General features: G+C 37.1%; 1 pseudogene; it reads right to left on the bottom strand.

Annotated features, from left to right (window-relative positions):
* Nucleotides 1-7,532: 7,532 nt before the first annotated feature.
* Nucleotides 7,533-15,704, bottom strand: part of LOC137203776 (protein tyrosine phosphatase type IVA 3 pseudogene) — a 60,260-nt pseudogene continuing 52,088 nt past the window's right edge.

Raw genomic sequence — 15,704 nt, 5'->3', positions numbered from 1 at the left:
GAAAATAATTGCAAACGAAGCAACTGACAAAGGATTTATTTCCAAAATATATAAGAAGCTCATGCAGCTCAATATCAAAAAAACAAACAACCCATTTCAAAAATGGACAGAAGACCTAAGGAGACATTTCTCCAAAGAAGATATACAGATTGCCAACAAACACATAAAAGGATGCTCCACATCACTAATCATTAGAGAAATGCAGATCAAAACTACAATGCAGTATCACCTCATGGTCCTAATGGCCATCATTAAAAAATCTACAAACAACAAATGCTGGAGAGGATGTGGAGAAAAGGGAACGCTGTTGCCTGTTGGTGGGAATGTAAACTGATACAGCCAATATGGAGAACAGTATGGAGGTTCCTTAAAAAACTAAAAATAGAACTACCATATTACCCAGCAATCTCACTACTGGGCATATAACCTGAGAAAACCATAATTTAAAAGCATCATGTACCACAATGTTCATTGCAGCTCTATTTACAAAGCCAGGACATGGAATCAACCTAAGTGTCTGTCAACAGATGAATGGATAAAGATGTGGCACATATATGCAATGGAATATTACTCAGCCATAAAAAGAAACACAATTGAGTTATTTGTAGTGAGGTGGGTGGAACTAAAGACTGTCATAAAGAGTGAAGTAAGTCAGAAAGAGAAAAGCAAATATTGTATGCTAATGCATATATATGGAATAAAAAAAAGATTGTTCTGAAGAACCTAGGGGCAGGACAGGAATAAAGATGCAGATGTAGAGAATGGACTTGAGGACACGAGGAGGGGAAAGTGTAAGCTGGGATGAGTGAGAGAGTGGCATGGACATATATACACTACCAAATGTAAAATAGATAGCTAGTGGAAAGCAGCCGCATAGCACAGGGAGATCAACTCGGTGCTTTGTGTCCACCTACAGGGGTGGGATAGGGAGGGTGGGAGGGAGACGCAAGAGGGAGGAGATATGGGGATATATGTATATGTATAGCTGATTCACTTTGTTATAAAGCAGAAACTAACACCCCATTGTAAAGCAATTATACTCCAATAAAGATGTTAAAAAATAAAATAATAAATAAAATAAAATAAAATGGATAACTAACAAGGACCTACTGTACAGCATAGGGAACTCTGTTCAATATTATGTAACAACCTAAATGGGAGAATTTGAAAAAGAATAGATACATGTACATATATAACTGAATCATTTTGCTGTACACCTGAAACTAACACAACATTGTTAATCAACTGTTCTCAAAATAAAATAAAAAGTAAAAAAAAAAAAAAGATCCTGACATCTACTTTTATGTTCTCGTCTTCCCTTTGCTTACTCCTTCTGCATATTACATACCAGAAAAACATGTTCCATAATCATTTGTAAAGAGCAGGGACTAATTATGAAGCCTTGGGAGAATCACTTTTCCTAGCTAAACATGTTTTTTTTATCAGTAAGATAGGAATAATGATATCTTGTGCTAGCTTCCTTACAAGATTTAGATGGAGAGAAAATGAAATGTTAGATAAGAATAGGGTTTCTAAAAGTAAAATAATTCCATATTAAAGTGACCTTTACTTATAATTATGAGATTATGATGATTCCTTACAATGAACTAAATTTTTATTTTAATCAGCTTCTTAGTCAAATATATATATATGTTGTAATATTATTATCTCCTTCTATGACTTTGAAATATACCATATACATTTTTCTACAAAAGAGTAGGCATATCTATAAATACTTATATAAAAGGCAAAAATATATTTTACTCTGAAAATTCTCCTGTAGATGTGAAAGTGTATGTAAGTAGGTAGTTGAACCTGTCGTCCCTTATAATCACTGTTACTGAGACCACCTCTATGTGAGATGCAGCAAAAATCACCCATTACAACAGAAGAAACCATATAATTCCTGGTCCAGAGAACAATTGTTAAAATATTGTAAAATACTGTCTTGGTAAAAAATTCTATTGCTAAAATTGAGGAGGAAGATTTTCATTAACCAAAAAATAATAAAAAATATTTAAACAATGTTTCATAAACTGTAAGACCTAAATTGAAAGAATATTTTTGGAAATAAAAGGAATGGAATCAGGTTTATGGGGCTGTTTTTTCTGAAAAAGTGAAACTTCATTTTCTGCTTGAAACTGAATGAGGAAAATGTATGATTTTTGTGTCACTGAAATACTGTCATCATGTGTCCAGGTGAGTAATGCTTTTGGAAGGAATTGGACCATTTTGCTCTAATCAAAACATTAGAAAATAGCTGTAAATAATATCTTTTTCACCCCCTGGAAACTTAAAGTTCAAACTTTATTCATCTGAAAGAAGCTTTTTCCTTTCCTTAAAATTATGAGAAGAAAGTCTTTATGTATGATGATTCTTTGAATTGATTTATATCCTATGATGTTCCAATAAAAAATAAAAGACATATACATATAAGGCTTAACTAACTGATGTCTTACAAGCATACCTGAGAGAGCCTCTGAAGAATGTTGCTACATTCAACCTGAAAAGTTACCTGTAATTGGTGCTCACTTTAAATCAGCTACGTTGTTTAATGTCCTAAATAACAAATGTCCATAACTACAGAGTTTCACTCACTCATTTATTCACCTAATATATACCTATTGAGTATCCATTGTGTGCCGGTACTAGGCATGTCTCTGCAAACAACATCCCTCTTCTCTTGGAATAACCCAGTGCAAGAAGCATGTCAGACAGTAATATGTACTATGAAGAAAAATATAAGAAAATAATTAAGGGAGATGGTGGGGACTGTGTTAGAGAATGTGCTTTCATATTAGATGATCAGGGAAGACCCTCTGATAAGGTGACATTTGAGCCAAGATCTGGAGGAAATAATGGAGTGAATCACCCATCTCAGGGGAGGCACTCCAGTAAGAGTAAGTCACAGTGGTCAAAGATCTGAAGGCAGGAATATGCTTTACATATTTGAAGAAAATATGGAGGTCATTGTAGATGGAGTAGAGAAAAAGGAAGGGTGGTCGTCCTTATAATAACTGGTTAGGGCATAAAGTTCCATGAAGGTCAAAGTAAAGACTACATCTTAATATGAGTGATATGGCAGGCACTGCAGCATTTTAAGCAGAGTAACACAATTCAGTTCACAATTTGAAATTAATAATTTGGAAGCCACATGAAAAATACACACAGGTGTGTGAGCAGAGAGACTAGCTAGGGGCTCTTGCAATAATGCAAGTGAGAGAGGATGATGACTTGGATAGGATGTAAACAGGTAAAGATAGTGAGAAGACAAAACTGCCTAGATTTGCTGATGGATTAGAAGTGTGAAAAAGTAGTCAAAGATGATGGCAAGACTTTGGCCTAAGCAATCAGAAGAACAGAGTTGCCATTTACTAAGAATAAGATGGATCTGAAAGTAACAGGTTCAGGGACTGGGGGGAATTAAGAGTTCAGTTTTGAAAATATTAAGTTTGAGATACCTTCTCCATGGGTAAATTATTTTTTAAAGGCACTTATGTCCTCTGTCATCATTTCCTTCTTTTGTTAAATTTATTTATTTATTTATTTTTGGCTGTGTTGGGTCTTCATTGCTGAGTCCAGGTTTTCTCTAGTTGTGGCCAGCAGGGGCTACTCTTCACTGTGGTGCACAGGCTTCTCATTGCGGTGGCTTCTCTTGTTGTGGAGCACGGGCTCTAGGCACACAGGCTTCAGTAGTTGTGGCATGTGAGCTCCGGAGTGCAGGTTTAATAGTTTTGGCACACGGACTTAGTTGCTTCGCGGCATGTGGGATCTTCCCAGACCAGGGCTTGAACCCGTGTCCCCTGCATTGGCAGGCTGATTCTTAACCACTGCACCACCAGGGACATCCCTCCATGTGTAAATTTTGAGTAGGCCCTTAAGTACACAACTTTGGAAAGCTAGAGATATAAATTAGGAGTTTGTGTTTAAAGATATATAAAACTTTGAGACTTGATAAGATCACCTGGAGAATGAATGTAGAGGGAAACAGGGAGATGTCCTAGGACTAAGCCCCAGGGCACTATAACATTTAGACGTTGGGGACATAAGGATAATTCAGCAAAGGAGACTAAGAAGGAGTAACTTGTTAAAGGAAAACCAAGATAATTTTATCCTGGTAGCGAACTGAAAAAGTTGTTTCAAAGAAAATTAGTATCCGAGTGTTAACTACAGTTGATTGGTTGAGTAAAATGAACCTGAAAACTGATCATTGTACTTTTGCAGCATCCAGCCCATTGGTGACTTCCAATTAGGGCACTTTCAGGGGAGAGATGGTGAAGAAAACCTGATAGACTGAAATCAAGAGAGAATGAGTTTCAGTTCCAGCCAAAATGGAAGATTTACCATCCCATTTGAAACAATCAAAAGAGAAAAAAATAAACAGACAAAATATGGGACAACGGTTTTTAAGACCCTGGATTTCAGGCAATGCAGGACAGTGACCCCCAAGACACTGGAACAAAGAGGTTATCCCATAGGTTCTCCATTTTATTATTTTGAGAGAGTTTCCAGGCTGTAACACCACAGGGAGGAAAACAGGGCAGAGGGTGACAAACTTGTTCCAATTTGCCTAAGATTTTCCCAATTTTAAACGTGAAAGTTCTGCATCCCATGATCTCCTTCCACCCAAATTCTGGGATAACTAGGACAGTTGGTCACTTTACCTATACAACTCAAATTGAAATGGAGCTAAGAATCCAGGAAACTAAAGATACTACAGTTCACAAAATGAACAAATAGGGACAGCAGCACAGAGAAGGAACTCCAAAAATCTCCATAAGGTCAGTCTTCAGTTTTTTCAACCTAGAGTCTTAATTAAAATATGCATGTGCATGGGAGGGAATTACCTGAGGCTGGGAAAAGAGCTAACTGAAAGAATTAGAGGGAACAGAATGTGTCACTCATATAGGACCATGAATAATGCCTGTTCCTATCTTCCAGGTTGGAAAATATCTCACTTCACAGAGTATTAGGTAAAGGAGCCAGAAGCATCTTGCTTCAGTATTGGGGACTAGTTAGCCCTAGACTAAACAATGCTGTGGTTGCAACCTAATAAGTCTTAAAAAGAGAACCTAAAACAATCAAAGTGTTACCAATAAATTAACTACATCCCAAAACAAAGCTCAAGAAAACTTATAGGGACACAAAAATATGCAATACTCACTGAGGCAAAATTCCCAATAAATGATATCCAATCAAAAATACCAGGCATGGGAAAAAACATATAAATACCAATAATGAGGAGAAAAATGGCAAAACAGATCCAGAACCAATATAATTACTAAAATTGGCAGATAAAGATATTAAAACAGTTATTTATTTTTATTTATTTATTTATTTTGCGGTACATGGGCCTCTCACTGTTGTGGCCTCTCCCGTTGCGGAGCACAGACTCCGGACGTGCAGGCTCAGCGGCCATGGCTCATGGGCCCAGCCGCTCCGCGGCATGTGGGATCCTACCTGACCGGGGCACGAACCCACGTCCCCTGCATCGGCAGGCGGACTCTCAACCACTGCGCCACCAGGGAAGCCCTAAAACAGTTATTTTAACTGCATTCTAGATATTGAGGCATGGAAGAAGCTGCAAATCAAATTTGTATAGATGAAAACTACAATGCATGTAATGAAAAGTACATGGGGTAGATTAAAAACAGATTAGACATTACAGAAAGAAAGATTAGTAAACTTGAAGACATAACAAAAGAAACTATCTAAAAGGAAACACAGAAAGAAAACAAAAATTTGAAACCTTAGAAAGGATTATTCTATCAGTATCAGAGAGCTGAGCACTTAGAGTATAAGAGACATGATAGGAAGTTGTAATAGGAAAAAGGAGATCAAAAACATTTGCCTTAGAGAGGATGTGTCCATGGGGCTCAAGCCCTGGAGGAGAGGTTAAAATAAAATTCTTGAATAAACTTAGGTGCTTCACTGTAATAAGGTGCAAAGAGTAGCTCTCTTTAGATTTTATTTTATTTTAGATTTTGTATGTTATTATTTATTTAGATGTTTCAGCTCTTACACTAGGGTTTTTACAAGCTGCTGAACACTGACAAATGATATCTTCCACAGAACTCTAACCACACTTTCCCAGACAGTATAAATATATGGTTGAAATAACATTAATATACATCATAATCTTATCAGTTAACAACAACAAAAAAAACAATGACCAAGTATCCAAATATTTGGTTGCACAATGCAAAAGATATAAATTATTAGATGTCTACTCAATTCATTAGCAGAAACCCACTTTTTTTTGCAAGAGACGTTGGCAAGAGAAGGGAAAAAAGTAACACTTCAAAGAAGAATAATAGTTGATGAGCAACTTCCAGTGTTCATAAGAAAATTATAAGAATTTCAGAAATTTGATAATTGAAAATTATTTTAAGCATGATAAAGCACCCTACCCTTTAAAAATATTCACTAAATTAAAGGATATATCCTACATGTTCCATACAAGACAAAGGCAACATTTTATGAAAAATATTTAATATCCCCTCCCACTGATTTTTTCAGACCCTCCCTGTTAAGTTGTGCCATAAAGTACAAACATAAGCTGTAAGGTTTTTTTATCTGGAGTCATTAAAAACATGTGCTTCTGTACAATGTATTTTCAAAATGGAGATTTTCCATAAGAACATAAAAGGAGGACTTCCCTGGTGGCGCAGTGGTTAAGAATCCGCCTGCCAATGCAGGGGACGCGGGTTCAATCCCTGGTCCAGTAAGATCCTACATGCCACAAAGCAACTAAGCCTGTGTGCCACAACTACTGAGCTTGCACTCTAGAGCCCGTGAGCCACAACTACGGAGCCTGCCTGCCACAACTACTGAAGCCCACACGCCTAGAGCCCGTGTTCTGCAACAAAGAGAAGCCACTGCAATGAGAAGCCCATGCACCACAATGAAGAGTAGCCCCCGCTCACTACAACTAGAGAAAGCCCGTGCGCAGCAACAAAGACCAAATGCAGCCAAAAATAAATCAAGAAAGAAAGAAAGAAATTTATATAGAAAAGAAAGAACATAAAAGGAGATGCATATGAAGGTGTTAAATAATCAACATAAGATTTGGTAAAAATTCAGTAAATACCAATGGTTGTATGAACCTAATGTGGACTGGTACAAATATGGGAGATGGGAGCAGGCAAATAACCATATAGGCCCTACTTTCAGTGTTTGAAATGACTGAAGAAATGAACCACATAAGTACTAGAATGTTTGCGTGATACTAAAAATATACAAGTATTGCGTTGGATATTTTGGCACCTGATATCCCTAATTTTTTTATACTTTGATAAGATTCTGGCATGAGAATCAATTTAAAGACAACATAATTCTGCATGATTTCAGGAAAGGAACATTCCATTGGTACAAAAAATAAGTACATTTTAAATGCTGAACAATGAGAACCTTTCGTTAAGCATCCAAATAGGTTGACTGTAACTGAAACATAGAGATTATAATTATGCCAAGCTTGCGATCTGGTAAAACTACTTTTCAGCCTGCTATGGAAGCTTCATTAGACTTGCTCACTAAGCCACCATGTTGGCTAGTATGGACGTCAAATTAGGACCTGTCTCAAGTTCCACTTCTAAGGCAACAGCAACAGGCATCCTGGTTTTGTTGACTATAATAGCTGTTTCTAAGGTCATTGGAGTTTTGAAGCACATCCATATTTTAGCATAATATTTCTTCATATACAAAAGTTCCTTGCTGTTAAAAGCTCCACACTACTTTTGTCTTATGAACTGCACTGCATCTTCATATTTCATTCCACCTTCTGTTAATACCAGGACAACAAACACTGGAGCTCTGCTAAGAGCTGCAACTCAGTAGCAACACAGCAACCATGTTTTTCACAAAACTTAACTTTTTACAAGACTTAACCAGTCATCAACAATCTGGCTGGATGGCGGGACACCGTCATCAAAAGGCCACTTGTGAACATGGATACCTTCTTTCTTCACAAGGGCAGTGCTATCCTGTTGTGATAACTCCTTACTTCTTAAATTTCTCCATAAAATGTTTAAGGTTGCATTCGTTAGACTGAATGTAATGGGAAATCTCATGTTCTTGTATGAGACTTCCACAGGATCTGGAAGGTTTATTCAAGCTATGTTAATTTAGTTAAAAACATCCAATAAGGTTATGAAAAAATTTTTTTAAATTGAATAAAGAAATGACATAAAGAAACTGGTCTATTTTAATATAGTCCACTTGAAATTCTCAGTGCTTTGAGTGTGAAGCTGGAAGTAATAGGAAATGAAGTGAACTTCCTAACAAGAAGCAGAAATCTTTCAATCCAGTAATACTGAGGCAGTGGATAGGAAGTACACTGAGTTTTATCCCATCTAGGTCAGAACTCATTGCAAATATTCTGCAGATTTCAATTCAACACTCTGTGTCCAGGTTAAATGCTCTTATGGGGGCTTCTTGGTGAAATAGTGATGAATTTCTATATTTCACTTGTCTCCAGAGAGGCCATGCTGTGCCTGGAAGAATCTCCACTGGCCGTCAGAAACTCCATAAATGTGGGCAAGAAAGGAATACTCATTAAAGGCTGTGGTCTAATCATACAGCTGGACCGTAGGTGGTAGGGACACAGGTGGTGGTGGGGCATCACCTTCTACCATGCAGTGAGAGGCCCCGAGGAGAGCCTGGTGCTAAGTTGGCCCACAGCAGAGGGAGCCAACATGCATGCTGAGGCCCAAAGATTAACTTTTATTCAAAGAAGGGAAAGCTGGGAAATGAGGGAATTCAAAAGCACATTAATGAAAAAATTTATGAACTGAACCTATTTAGCCAAGAGACTTAATGGATAGAGGCAGGATGTTTATGTGTGTTTTGCATGGAGAAATGTAAGGATGTACATGGGGCTGGGCAGAAATGTCTCTTAGCTGTCTCTCAGGATTACTCTAGTCTCTGTTTCCAACCGGCTGAAAACTCTCCGCTAACTTCCCTTGTTTCAGAATAAAATCCAGAATTTTCATCACGCCATATATTGTCTGGCCACAGCCTTACCTCTCCGTCTTCAATTACCACTCATCCTCACCACATTCGCCCTGTGCTCTAGCAATTCAAGTCCCTTGGCATAACTCTAAGATGCATGATTTCATACTTCTGTCTCTTTTTAAAAAGGGCTGGCAAGAGTTAAAGCATGGATTCTCATGAAGGTCCAAACTTTCTAACATATTTAGCTTCCTTCTTGCTAAATGGAATCCAATTGTAGTATATAGCTAGCTTTAGAGGCCATCCTAAAATTGATATATCCATTTCTTTGTACCATCAGTACAAAAATATAGGGCAGAATATGCCTTTAACTTTGGAGCCAACTGCCTCACTTACCAATTCCCAAGAGACAGGGTCAGTGGATTATCGAATTCCTGCTGATGATTCTGCTCAAAAGGCTGCTTTCAGCAATGCACAGGGCTCTAGTCGATGGAATCCTTATTTTTAGAAATGCTGCATTCCTTCTAGTCTAAAAATAGCCCCTGACAGTTCTCAACATCTAAAACCCCCTGGGTAAAATGTACCCAAATTTATACCTTTGAATTTATAGAATCTGACTAGGAAAATTTCACATGGGTATAAAATTCCAGGGATTGAAGATAAATGAGATAACTCGTATAATATTTTGAGCTCTGTGGACATAAATTGCTATATACATCTAAGGCACAGTAGAATAATAGAAAAAAAGAATAAGGGGAACTTAAAATAACGACTCATCAAACAGGAAAGCAAGTCTCCTCACTAACTTTCAGTTACATTGGTAAGGGATAACTGTGAATTTTGATGTTAAAGGACTTGTGATCTGGGTGGATGGTTTCCCAAGCTTTTCCCTTTGTTTTTCCCATGGGCTTTCTATCCATTCCTCTAGTGCAGTTAAGATAGGAAGAAGGAAAAACACTTATTTTCTCTATGTGTTAGTGTCATAGAGTTTCCTAAACCAACAAGAAAGTCAGGGGGATATAAGTATTCCCTATTCCCTTCTCCTCCTCTCATCCCAATCCAGATACTCTTTCTGCTGAGGTGGGAAGGATTTCAGTAATCCTCCTTTTTCCCACAGTTTCATGCTAACCTCACAAACATCACACTTACCCTAGTTCTCTGGACTGCACCCACCAACCACATTACTCTTCTCACTGCTATGCCGACACTTTTCTGTTACATTCCGCACACTGACTCTTTAGAGTCCCTGATGAAGTAGCACCATCAGGAGTGTTTTGCCTCTTCCTATTTGTCCCTCAGGGAGACAGACCAACATTACCTGCTATCACACCATTTCAAAATGGGGCAGATACATTTTAAGAAACACATTTACTGTACCATATTAGCCTGAAAGCATATATATCCCACTTCTCCAGGGAGAGTTTAGCCACCCCACAACCCCTCCAGAGCTGCATCTCCTTTCATCCCTGCATGCCTCTGAGACACCCATCTCATATCTATCCCCTCTCTTGGTCAGGGGAAAAGGTGGATAGATATGGGTTGTTCAACACTATTGAGGTTTAGGGATCCTAGTTTTCACAATTTATAGAGATAAACTTTTGAAACTTTATTAGACATGATTCATCAATCCCTTTGTAACTTTGGATTTCTCTTTTGCAAAATTCTAGCTCATGTAACAAACAAACTTCTGTATGACTATCTCTCATTTACCAGGATTTCAGTTCTAGTATACTTGAAATTCAGAACATTTCTATTGGGATACAACTTGTAAATATTTTAATGGCTTTTCCATTAACAACCTCTAAATTACTATCTCTGAGTCCTGTAACCTGAGTCAGTCATTAATGTATCCAAATGAGGAAGTCAGAAAGAAATAGGCTAAGTATTTGCATGGAGAACTACATACATTAAAATATATCTATGTAATGATCTATATGGAAATAGAATCTAAAAAAGAGTGGATATATGTGTATGTATAACTGACTCACTTTGCTGTATAGCAGAAACTAACACAACATTGTAAATCAACTATACTCCAATAAAAAATATTAATAACAAATTTTAAAAATATACCTATGATTTGTATATTTCTACAGCTACAAAAAGGATTTACAGAATCATGTTAAAAGAGTTTTAGTGAGCAATGTATGATAAATAAAAATAATTGGATAATAATTAGCATTTCTAATTTAAGACATGTACAATATAATTGGTAGTCTCTTAATTAAATGAGCTCTTATTATCCCTATCAAAATACCAAGGGCATTTTTCACAGAACTAGGAAAACTAATTTAAAAATTTGTATGGAAACACAAAGGACCTCAAATGGCCAAAACGATATTGAGAAAGAAGAACAGAGCTAGAGGAATCATGCTCCTTGACTTCAGACTGTACTACAAAGCTACAGTAATCAAAACAGTATGGTACTAACACAAAAACAGATACATAGATCACTGGAAAAGAAGAGACAGCCCAGAAATAAACCCATGCACTTATGGTCAATTAAACTATGTCAAAAAAGGCAAGAATATACAATGAAGAAAAGACAGTCTCTTCAATAAGCAGTGCTGGGAAAACTGGACAGATACATGTAAAAGAATGAGATTAGATCATTATCTAACACCATATACAAAAATAAACTCAAAATGGATTAAAGATCTAAATATAAAAGCAGAAACCATAAAACTCCCAAAAGGAAACATAGGCAGAACACTCTGACAAAAATTATAGCAATATTTTTTGGACCTATCTACTAAAGCAAAGGAAATAAAAACAAAAATAAACAAATGGGATCTGATTAAACTTAAAAGCTTTTGCACATCAAAGGACACCATCAACAAAATGAAAAGACAACCTACTGAATGGGAGAAAATATTTGCAAATGATATGACCGATAAGGGGTTAATAGCCAAACTATCTAAACAGTTAATATGACTCAACACACACACAAAAAAACCTGATTAAGAATGGGGGACTTCTTTGCAGTCCAATGTTTAAGACTTCATCTTCCAATGCAGGGGGTGCGGGTTCAATCCCTATTCGGGGAGCTAAGTTTCCACATGCCTCGTGGCCAAAAAACCAAAACATAAAACAGAAGCAATACTGTAACAAATTCAATAAAAACTTTAAAAATGGTCCACATCAAAAAAAAACCTTAAAAAAAAAAGAAATGCACAGAGACCTAAATAGACATTTTCCCAAGCAAGGCATACAGATGGACAACAGGCACATGAAAAGATGCTCAACACTGTTAATGATCAGACAAATGCAAATTAATACCACAATGAGATATCAACTCACACCTGTCAGAATGGCTATGATCAACAAGAACACAAATAACAAATGTTGGTGAGTATATGGAAAAGAGGAAACCCTAGTACACTGTTGGTGGGAAGTGCAGCCACTATGAAAAACAGTATGGTGGTTTCTCAAAAAACTAAAAGTAGAACTACCATATGATTCAGCAATTCCTCTCCTGGGTATATACTCAATAAACCTCAAAAACACTAATTCAAATAGATACATGCACCCCAATGTTCATAGTAGTATTATTTACAATTGACAAGATATGGAAGCAACCTAAGTGCCCATCAACAGATGATTGGATAAAGAAGATGTCCCCCAAACACACATGCATGATAAAATACTACTCAGCCATGAAAAGAATGAAATTTTGCCATTTGCAACAACATGGATGGACTTGGGGGTATTTTGCTAAGTAAAATAAGTCAGACAGAGAAAGACGAATACTGTATGATATCACTTATATGTGAAATCCAAAAAATGAAACAAGGTAGTGAGTATAACAAAAAAGAAACAGACTCACAGATATAGCAAACAAACTAGTGGTTACCAGTGGGGAGAGGGAAGGGGGAAGGGGCAAGTTAGGATTAGGGGACTAAAAGGTATAAACTACTATGTATAAAATAGATACGCTACTAGGATATATTGTACAACACAGGGAATATAGCCATTTTGCAATAATGAAGTGCCAAATAATATGGGGTCATATTCTTAAACCTCCACAATTTGCACTTTGGTCCAAAATTATTTGCGTTATTTCCACTTTCAAAATACAGTCACTCTCTCCTGATAGCCTCCACAAGTTTGATCTCATTGCAGCCTCAGGCTCAGGGCTGAGGCCCAAGACCTCATTACAGAAGGGCACGCGGGTCCCTGGATTAGTTTCCTTGGATGCATCTCCTCAGGTGTGGTTTCTCTCAATTTTAAGATGTGTGAATTAAAATGAAAAGTTATTTTCCTCCTATACATCCAATATACACTGGTGGGGTAGGCATAGGATAAGTGCTATAGACACAACTATTCAAAAGGAAAGGGGAGGTGGAAATGGGAGGCACAAAGTTCACTGATACACAGCAATTTTGAAACCCAGTCTGACACGTTTGCAGTTCCTTGATTAGGAGCCAGTTCTGCAACCTGGGACTGATTCTTCAGAGTTCTTGGTTCCATCTTATTGGATCCTTGTTCCGCCACTTGAGTTATCCTTCCTTTCCCATGAAAAGGAGGCTGTGTATGCAACTGAGTCATTTTCTCAGATTGTCTCCTGCCTGTAGAGACTCAAAGATCCAAATGCTCTTTTGCATTTTGTGTTGTCTTTGTCCCATTCTGTCCACACTAACACAATTACATTAAAAATGATATGGGCTTTCTGTGTAGCAACTTATAACTGATTCTTTTAGACAGAGATCAAACCCACAAATCTTTTCAAGATAAACACTTTTCTACCTTGAGTTCCCTGCGAGGTTTCTATGGGAAAACACTCCTAAGATTCTTAGGGACCTATTGTTTACCAGTGAGGGGGTGTGGTCTGCCAGGGATGCCCTTAAAATGTTTAGAAGGCTTTTTTTTCTGTTTGAAAGGATTTATGTGACAGTTAAATTTTTCTGAGGTCTTAACAAGGAATCTTATAGGCCCACCCAGGATTTGGTCTTTGCCCTGAAGCTATTTCTTAATTTAAACGTTATATTATTTTATTTTTGCCATCTGGAGAGACTGGCACTGAGAAATGATTTTATCTTAACACCCAGAAAGCCCTGGATCCTTTATATTTCTTCCAAATTATGCTTGAAAAAAGAGTAATTCCTTTTTGTGGTTCATCTGTTTATAACTTATTATACATGGCTAAAAGAGCTGATACTTCCAATATTCTGCACAAAAATCTTAGCTAGATCTATCAGTTCATGAGGTACATTTTCTATTTTTAATATTTCCATAATTAAGAGTTTTGTGAAACATTCTGAACTACATGAAATGAATCTCCTTTCCTCCAGCTTCAAATAACATTTTTCTTAATTTCCTTTAAGTCCTCACTAACAATCTCCTTGAGGCCTATCTAGCTTCTATTTACAGACTCCTCAAGTCCACTCAACTCCTGCTCACCATTGGAGTCCAAAGCCAATGTCAGCTGTTTTAGGTTTGTGTTACAGATACAGTCCAATTCCAGATACGAAATTATGTTCTTTTTCTGTTACCACATGAAAAATTAACTCAAAGCTTAATGGCTTAATACAGCAATCATTTTTGTTACGTCTCACAATTTCTGCAGGTCAAGAATTCCTAAAGAGCATGGCAGTATGTTCTGCCTTGGTGTCTTTCATCAGGTTGCACTTGGATGGTAGTTGGAGCTGGAAGAGAAGGGGGCTGGAGCAGCTGGCACCTGCTAGGGCTCTCTCACTCAGTCTCAGGCTTGTCCCTGTGATTTTGCATGGGCTCTATGGACTTCTACAGCATGGCAACCTCAGGGCTCTTGTACGAGTACTCCAGTGAGCAAGACTGTAGTCTTATTTCCTTTTGTGACCTAGCTCAAAAAGTCACTTACCATCATTTCTCTTGTAGTCACAAATTCTCCCAAATTCAAGGGGAGGGGGAAATATACACCCTACTTCTCAATGAATTGGGGGCTATATTTTAAAACTGCCACGATGAATTTGGCTTATTTTAATCATGCTTGTTAAAGGTCTTGTTTCTTAACCACAAAGTCTAAGTCTCCTACACAAATTTTTCAGGAATACAATTCTCATCTTGGGATGAAAGTACCATAGAATTAATTTGAATAGCTAAATCATGGATTTTAAGCACCAAATAACATGGCACTAGAGTGTCTTAACCATCTTGTTTTTGTCCTGTCTGCCCTTCTAAAACAATGACTCAAATTCTAATAATCTAGCTTCCCTATAGATGAAGGCTTTTCTCTGTTCTGCTCAGTTATTCCCCTTTTCTGACCATTGCCAATTAAAACAAGATATTTTAAATCAATTACGCTAAATGGTATGATCTTTGAGTGAAAAACATGACCTTCTGCTCTGAAGAGTTTTTCCATTATACAGTTAACTTCTTTGCCCCCATAAAGGACCTGAAATTGAAGATTTCATTATATCTATCACTTAGCACAAATATCTCTTTGGAGTAATGCAGTCATTATAACAGGTGAAAGAGGACATTTTGGCTGCTTAATATTAACAGGCTATAATGCGATCCTGATGTATTCAATTTCCATACTCTTGATCTTATTTCTGCCTAAGGGAATACAAAACATCAAGATGCAAATAAAAATGTTTTTAACAACACTAGGTCATTAAGACAAAATTTGAGGTTTTTTCCTCTAGTCATTTTTATTTGAAAAGCTGATTGGAGTTTCAGTCTTACATGAAAATAAAACCCTTAAATAGTTGAAGTACTGCTCGTTCCTTAGGAGCAGTCTTTAAATATTATGTCATTATGTAAAACTCTTGGGT

Source organism: Pseudorca crassidens, chromosome 1, assembly GCF_039906515.1.
Source record: "Pseudorca crassidens isolate mPseCra1 chromosome 1, mPseCra1.hap1, whole genome shotgun sequence".
NCBI lineage: Eukaryota > Metazoa > Chordata > Mammalia > Artiodactyla > Delphinidae > Pseudorca > Pseudorca crassidens.
Note: the sequence above shows the minus strand (reverse complement) of the source record. Positions and strands in the feature narration are given on the sequence as shown.